This window comes from Carassius auratus, chromosome 32, assembly GCF_003368295.1.
Source record: "Carassius auratus strain Wakin chromosome 32, ASM336829v1, whole genome shotgun sequence".
NCBI lineage: Eukaryota > Metazoa > Chordata > Actinopteri > Cypriniformes > Cyprinidae > Carassius > Carassius auratus.
In genome coordinates, this window is record NC_039274.1 from 26,379,695 (window position 1) to 26,388,719 (window position 9,025).

A 9,025-nucleotide genomic window follows, 5' to 3' on the forward strand; every position below is an offset into this window, starting at 1 on the left:
TTATTTATGAGTGCAATCTGTGAATCAATATTTCATCCCATCCACAAATATTGGCATAGATGCAGTTAATGGCTGGTTAGCTATTAACAATACTCTCAAGCACTCTGCCATGGGCCGGTATGTTAAAGAGCATGATGGAAGTGCTTATTGGTGATCTCCCAATGGATCCCAAAGCATCTACAGGCAAATGTGCCTTTTGTGGCCCAAGCAGGAAGACGAGGTGGGGGCAGGGAAATCTGCTTCTTTTTACACAAAGAAAATTTCAAACCAATTCAGAGGCATTGAAACGAGAAGCACTTTCTTTGTCACCTCCCTCCTGGGGAACAATAGGTATGCTAATATTTACTGCACCCAAACCTGAGAATAGGAGTCAGGGGCTTTTTTTTTTTTTTTTGGGTTAATATTCACCCTCTTTTATTCTTCCCCATTTCTTTTTTCTTTTCTTTTTTAATTTAGAACTAGCTAGCTGGGAATCTAAGCTTAAGAGTTGCATTGAGAAACATCTGGAGGTGGGAATTATGCTAAAGCCATGAGTTACTTTGGTTTGTGATTTGCATAGTTATCCTATACTGTATTGTGAAATCACAATACACTGGAAAACACTGGCAGATCACTATAATATATGAGTGCATTTATTTACATGTTGACTACTATTCAATATTCACATGTATTATCATGGCCCATATGTATTTAAAACTGGACTGCACACAATGTGATAAAGTTGACTACACTGAAAGATATTGCATTGCATGTCCAATGCCAATCAATCACATTTACTGACTGTGGAGAACAAAGGCTCAGGAGCAGCCTCTGCACGTGCTGGCTTCATTTCTACTCTTTCTCTCTCACTGTCTCTCTCACACACACAGACACACACACAGACACACACACACACACACACCCAAAGGCCTCAGCCACAGAGTCTGTTTAAAAACCACCACTTTGCATGTCTTTCCAAAAAAAGGGTATCATTGATGTCCTCTCTGCTGTCCACAAGGAGTGACAGATGCAAGATTATTGTCATGACACAATTATTACGAGGACATCTTTTTCCTGTTAAACTCATTTCATGACAAATCACACATTTAATTGCATCCCAAGAAACAAGAAAACTTATTCAAAAAGATGTGATGTTCCTCTTTCTCTGTATACATTTTAAATATACGTATATAAAGACTGGATGAGCTTTATGAATAGATTTCTGAAATAAAATCTCATCAAGCTCCACTGAGAACCAAACTATCCACAGTGGCGTGTTCCTCCAAAGGAATTTTAGGAGAAACATCTGACGCAAGTTTAAAATTACACTCCATTAAGTCTCATGAGCAAAGAAAGAACAGCCTCTGAGCAACACAACACCTTCTGGCTGTGTCACATTATATGCCTTACATATGATTTCCCAAGCGTGCCAGACAAAGTAAAGCCTGCTTCCTTTCGACTAGCACCTTGATGAATCAGGGTTTTCTAGAAGTTCGACTCAGGTCAGGTCAGGCTTAGGTGATCTCAGGTCAGTGCGAATAAGCAAAGCGCTAATGTCTAGTGTGGAACAGACATACTGCAGGTCATCCCTGCTTGTTTTTCCACATGTCCACCTTTGGCAGCATGAAGAGGCTGCTTTAACACATGCAATATTTGCTGTTTAGCATTAGAAGTCAACCAGCTGCTTAGCCGCGATTACCCGGCTGCTCTTTAATGAGAAGAAGAGGGGCTTAGCTTGGCATGACCCAGACCTGTCTGAGTGCAGCCTGTGTCCAAGAGCTAGCTAATAAGCCATTGGTGCCTGCCGTCTGCATGGAAAAAAAAAAAAAAACAACGGGAACGAAGACAGGGAGGGAGGGCATGGACAGTAATGAGAGAAGAGAGGTCACAGATGACAGACTCTGACATCATCTGTTTGGTTTGTTCTGGATGCATGTATTGCACATACATGCATTTGCTTCAATTCATGCACTTGTTTTTAAGCAAGCAACTGTATAACCCCCCCCCCCCCCTCTCTCTCTCTCTGTCCGTCTGCACACACGGATGCATGGCGGTGTTGCATAACTCAATATGCTTTTTGCAGCGGCACATCACTGCAGCAGAACCACTTCTGATATGACGGCATTCTCAACACAAGATGTGTTCAAATATGCATCGGAACGGGGCGTTACGTAGGTGAAAAGGTAAAGTAGGCCAGTGTTGCAGTGGTGCAGTGTGTGTGTTAGCCATGGCCCATCCCTTCACAGACTGCTCCCCGCACTGACACACTGAACTCGAGTGCCACTGAATCGCCTCCTCCCATTGGCTGCCTGCCAGACGCCTGGAGAAGAAGCATGCAGCAGAGCAGAGCGCGGTGGCAGGACAGCTGGGGCTGCTCCCCTACAACGCACCACTCCCACCCAGGCCCTCCTAATCCATTCTGCCTCTGCACTCGGCCCCTCTCACCTGCAGCGCCGCCGCAAAACCCTTGCTGGGATGAAAAAACCGGATGCTGTACAACCCTCAGCATCTGACTATTCTCAGCCAGGACGAGGGAAGCCTGTGCCTACTGCGTTAAATAATAAACCTTAAGTGCGAATATCACCAGCTCATTTATATTAAGCAGTCAGGATGCATAAAATACATCAGTAATACTTTCTAAACCAGGGGTCACCAAACACGGTCCTGGAGGGCCAGAGTTTAGATCCATCCCTAACACACCTGAACCAGCTAATCAAGCTCTAACTAGGTATACTTTAAACTTCCAGGCAGGTTTGTTCAGACAATTTGGAGCTAAACTTCAACAGGACACGGTTCTCCAGGACTGAGTTTGGTGGCCCCTGCTCTAAAGCTGTTACTTGTCTTGGAAAAGGAGGTTGCTAACAAGTGACTAAATGTAAGCAACTTGTTAGCAATTTGTTTATAGCCTACGTTAATCTTTTCAGTTCTGGCAAATGTATTTAGGCTTGAAAATTCATAAATTGTGTTAATCTGTGAAGATCATCCTGATGAACGCAACGTTTAAGAATCATAATCTAATCCTAACGGTTTTAGATCGAAAAAAAAACAGTTTAAGATTTCAAACCTAAAAATAGTCAAAATGTATCTTACCTTACACTCTTTCACTGTTAAAACTAAAGCATGGCTGGAATTCACACTCAGGTTTTATAAACCGTAAGAACTGCCTTCTTTGATTTGATTGACTCTTTCAATCATTATGACACTGACGTGTGCTAGACAAACCTAAAAATGTAACTTTTAAAACTTTTAGTCATCCTACCAACAAACAAAGCAGCATCAAAGAATTTCGGATATTGGTGGGATTATATGTGGTTACGGCCCTGGAAGACGGAAATGAAGAATGAGCCACAATGGCGTCTCTGCGCAGCGGTGCACTGGTTAATTGTGCTTCTAATGAGCAAAGGGAAGCTGTGCTGCTTTTATAGGGAGATCAGCGGGTAAAGATGCTCACCGTGCCAACTTCCAGTGCCCAGGATGAGATTGGCAACAAAGGGCGTCCGCTCAACCCTAACCAGCTGAAGAAACAAGGGCTTTCAGACAGGTCTGTCTCACAGAAACAAAGAAAATAGACCTGAGGGATCACTTTAAATGAAGCAGGAAGAAAGGAGGGATGCAACAATCATCATCACTCACCGTGAGACTGTAGGAGACAAACAAGACTCATTCACAGACAAACACACAGCATTAAACTTGTCTTAATGCTAACACGTTGTGTTTTTACCTTGTTAAACATGGTAAAAAGTAATGCATGTTTTGTTTGCATTGCACAATAAACTCATTCACTCTTGATGCACTAAAAAACCTAGTATCCTTCCACATATCGGAAACGGTTTTGTGAGTCAGTAGGGCAAAGTTCATGGCTCATCCTGCCTGCCTGGTTTAGGAGCGTCAACTTTTCTTTAAGGCATTATAAACAAATCAAGTGGGATCTCAACAGCAGCCTTTCCTAAACGACTTTTTAAAGCAAGACTACTTATTTGTAACCACAGCTTTGAGGCAGGGTTTCCTTTCGTTGAGGAGGCTGATTAGCTGTGAGGCATGCTCTTCTAGATTTTTTTCCATTAATCAAGGAAGTGCATAAATAAATACCATGTTGTATATGGTCTTTTTTCATTCGGCATGGAAATTGGTCAACCATACACATTAACCAGTTTTGCTTTTTCCTCAGTCTCTGCAGATTTCCTTTCTCTCTCTCTCTCTCTCTCTCTCTCTCTCTCTCTGTGTGTGTGTACAGATGCATTGCAGCTTAGCAGCAGCTGGATTCAGTTGAGATGTAAAAGAAATACTGTGCTTACACAAGGTAGATGTGATGAGTTGTTTTTGAAAAACTGTTTTTAAGGAGTGTCTTGAGTAGAGTTGGGAACTGAAATTTGAGGATACATCCCTTAAAGACCTCAAAATCGGATGACTGTGGCTTTTAGTCCATAATGCTTTGTGGCCAGCTCTATATGCTAATGTACTCCTAAAAGTTGACATTTGTTTTAGCACATAGTGGATGCAGTTTCTCTTTCTGGGAAATGAACCGAATATTTGGACTTATCCTGTACTAAAGTTTTGTCCATCAAATGCTTTCTAGAAAAGTAAATAATGTGGGGGAAATAGATTAAATGTGTGGTACCGTTTATGGTCCTTAAATGTCAACAACAAATGTTCAGCACAAGCAGTGTAGTCTGATTCACAGATGGAAAAGTCAGTTCTTTTTTATAAATCCGTCAAAAGATCAGCACATTTTCCAAAACAATATTCAAAAGCTCTTCATTATTTTATTTTTTTAATCCCTCTGCTGTAATGACACAGTTAAGGTAATAAAAATAAATAAATAAAAACATTTTTTTAAACTTACAAATAGCTAAATAATGTCACAAATTATGTTGTATTACTATTCTTTTAGCACTGTACATTCTAAAACTCTATGCATTACAGAAATGTTGATGACTTTTAAAGATTTTGAAGCATTTCTATGACTTTATTGGTTCAAGAAATCATACTTTTAAAATGTCTTCAAATTAAAATAAGAAAAAAAAAATGTCAGTTTACATCTTGATTTTTAGCATTAAACTGCAAATCGTTACTTTTTTTCATTTCTAACTCAATTTGAAGTGCTACCTGAACTAAACTAAACACATTAATATATTTAAACAAAACCAGATTTGTTGTATTTATCAGTTCTAAAGTTCTAAAAAAAGAAAAAAAAACATTAATGCAATCATGAAGGAGTCAGAATTGGCATCAGAATTCCGTTTGATCCGGATCCCTTGAGGAGGCACAGACAAACAGGAATCAGATCTGAAGTTCCATTGACTCCAGGCTGCATTGATTGCTGCTTGGAAGGCGGCCAGGCCTGAGGCAGCGGCAGAAACAGCAGTAAAGTGAGACGGACTCCCTCTCTCTCTCTCTCTCTCTCTCTCTCTCTCTTAGGACAGGATCGTGGATGAGCTCTCTCTGTATGCAAGCACTGTTCTCAACTTGTGGGTCATTCCTCCAGAGCTCTGCTATCTGATCACAAACAGAGTAACTGGCTCCCACACAACCTAAATCAAATCCAAAGAAACCTCTGGCTGATGTGGAAGAAACATCTTTTGTTTTGTCAGTACCCCGACAAGCATAGCACTTATGTATATCCCTGCCTCTGATCTGAACCCAATCTTACCGAGATGAAACAAAGCAGGTTCCAGAGGCTCCAGAAATGACATGCTAACAGCCACCCGGTGAAGGTTTGGCTAGCCGGTTTTTGATGTGCAGTGAATGTGACCGGACACCAGAAGAGGGAGCTCGAAGTGACTGCCAAACAAAGATGTGTGCACTTCAGGAGTGTTGTGTGGAGTGGACTCGCTCATCCATCAGTACACACTGTGTTCAGCATCACTGAAGAACCAGGATAAACTTCTCACAGATGAGCCACTACATCCACAGTCCCACACCACTGTTCACCATGTGCAGAACAAATCACTCCATTACTACCAGATTCCCCATATCCGAAGGGTCACAAACACAGCAACACAGAATAATAATTAAAAAAAGTATTTTTTGTCATATGTTTTGTTTTCCTTTACAAATATCTAAACATCCTTATAAATGAAATTGCATAAAACAATAATACTTGGTTAAGACAATAAAACATAATAGTGTATGTGTGTGTGCACAGCATTGGTTACATTATTTTATTTTAGATGTACATTGTTGGTTGATATTCAAGTGTTTGATTTTTGCAGAGCTGTGCGGTTATTACTTCAGCTTTGCATCACAGGAATAAATCACATTTGAAAATATTTTTTAATAGAAAATATTTATTTTAAATTGTAATATTATTAAAAAAATGTGTACTGTTTACTGTATTTTTCATCAAATATATGCAGCCTTGGTATGTATAGACATCTTTCATAAACAACTTGAATGGTTTTGAAAGTTATTATTTAATTAAAAAGAGAAAATAACCATACGATTATTTGCATTTGGATGCTTGTGTTTTTAATTGGATTATATGCAAATAGGTTTTACCACATGATGATTTAATTCATGAAGCATTGTTTCATTGAATTCTTGACAAAATATGACATATAGTGAGATATGCAGACATGAAGGTATAAAATAACTTATATTGAAAAGGGATAAAATTGCTCACTTTGTTTCTTTCTTTCTTTTTTTCACAACGCTCTCCCTGACGTGTCAGTTAAATTCTTCAAATGACTAATAACTAAATGGTTCATTTGTCAGACTGAATGACCCACGGGAAGAGGGTGGGTGGTCAGAGTGAAGTAGTTCTCTTTAGAGGTTAAATCAGGTTCAGCTCTCTCATTTTTTAATCTTACTTGACAGATTTATGTTTGGAGAAAGGTAATGCTATCATAATATGCAGATTTTCTGCTTAAATTTTTTTTTAAATTGTTTTTGTCAATGTTGCAAACAGTTGTCCTGCTTAAGATTTTTGTGGAAATTATGATTCTTTGATTAAAAGACATTTCAAAATAACAGCCTTTACTTGCAACAGAATTCGTTTTAACATTAAACATGTCTTTACTGTCATTTTTGGTCAACAGAATGTTTCTGTGTTAAACAAAAATGCTACTTCACTATGATAATGCCTGCATTGCACCAACATTGACAATTATCATGAATTGGCACATTTCAGAACTCATCAACTGAGGTTGTGCAAGTAGCGTTTGCACTTTTTTTAACACACTTGTTTAGAGGATATTTCGGGTCTTAATCTCCCTTATGAAAATCAATTAACCCCAGAGAGAAGCCATCGTGCTGTTCTACTGACGAGAAACATGCACATTCTCTCAGGAGTGCATGTAATACAGTTTGTGTGGCCGTTTTAAAATCAATGTGCATTGTGCCAGTTTCCAGGCCCAGACTTTGAAGTGGTACTCATGATGAATCAGGCATTGGAACAAATGATGTTGTGAATCAGACAGGAAACAAATGTCTGAGGGTCACAATTCTGCGCTTACCTCCTCTGCCATTATGAGGTATCATCATTACTGTTCCTAGCATTGAAAAAACATGCAGCATGGAGGTAATGGTTAGAAAAGGCCATGTTAACGCTACACTGGCTAAATGGTTGTATAAAATTGACTGAGATATTCAAAGCAATAGCAAACCATTGGATATTGTTCTAATTTGACATTTTGGTCAAAACAGAATTGCTGACCTGAACAAACTAGGACAGTTTTCTGTATCATATCTCATCTCATATTCTTTATTTACTTTAGGTTTATTGTAGTAAATAAAGCTGTTTATCAAATGAAAATGTAATAAGTTGTGTTTTATTTCTTAAAAATGCAAATGCAATTCATTTTAACCTATGTTAATCCCACAATGCAATGCAGCCAACCTTCCATTTTCACTGTATCAAATAAACAATCACACATAAAGTGATAACAATCACACAATTTAAACTAAAAGTTTACCCCAAAACTGAAAATATGCTGAAAATGTACTCATCATGGCCAGAGATGTAGATAAGTTAGTATTTTTTTTTGTTTATCGGAAATGTAGCATAACATTACATTAGTAGTGAATGGGTGCCGTCAGAATGAGAGTCTAAAAAGCTGATAACAACATCACTACTGATCCAAAAATAATACACACCAGTCCATCAGTTAACATCTTGTGAAGTGAAAAACTCTGTTTGTAAGAAAATAATAAATCATTAACATGTTGTGATGAGTTTTGAACATGCTTTTCGCTTTAAAAGGCATTAACTTATAAGTGGTGTGGATTATTGTGATGTTTATATCAGCCGTTTTGACTCTCATTCTGACGGCACCCATTCACTGCAGAGGAACCATTGGTGAGCAAGTGATGGAATGGTAAATATCTCTCTAGATCTGTCCTGATGACCAAACAAACTCATTTGCATCTTGGATGGCCTGAGGGTGAGTACATTTTTAGCAACTTTTTATTTTTGGGTGAACTTTTTCTTTAACATTTGATCAATCTGCCAAAAATGAATGCAAAAACTTGCTGCATTAAACATGCAATATACTGAGTTCACGATATGACAACAATGTAGTATTGCCGAATCTTGCATAATGATTTACAGTACATACTATTTTTTTATTTTTCAAGTATGCAGTACACTTGCATGCAGTATTATTTATATGCATCAACGTAATGTTAACACTTAAGTAAAACTTAAAGTTTACACATAGATATTACACTGACTAAGAAAACTTTTAGGAAGTAATGCAATACAAATGCTAAAACAGAGAAACTCAAAAAGGTGGCAAAACAATATAAAGAAGAACAATTGGGACTGACAAACTGTGTTTGACAATGCACTTGCTCTTTTTGTTTTCACACCATGGAGGGTAAAATTATTCAGTAACGTAAAACTGTGTTGGAAGAAAAGGTTCTGAAATGCAAAATTTGGCATTTAATTACAGAGACAATTAATGTAACTTGAATAGTAGCACATATAAGTTTGAGATTCTGGCAAAAACATGCATTTGGCAATAGCAAGGCTGTCTGTTTTTGCTTTACGCCTACTGATCGCCAGACTTTGGAGGTTACCGTTCTAGTTGTAAAAGTAAGAGATGGG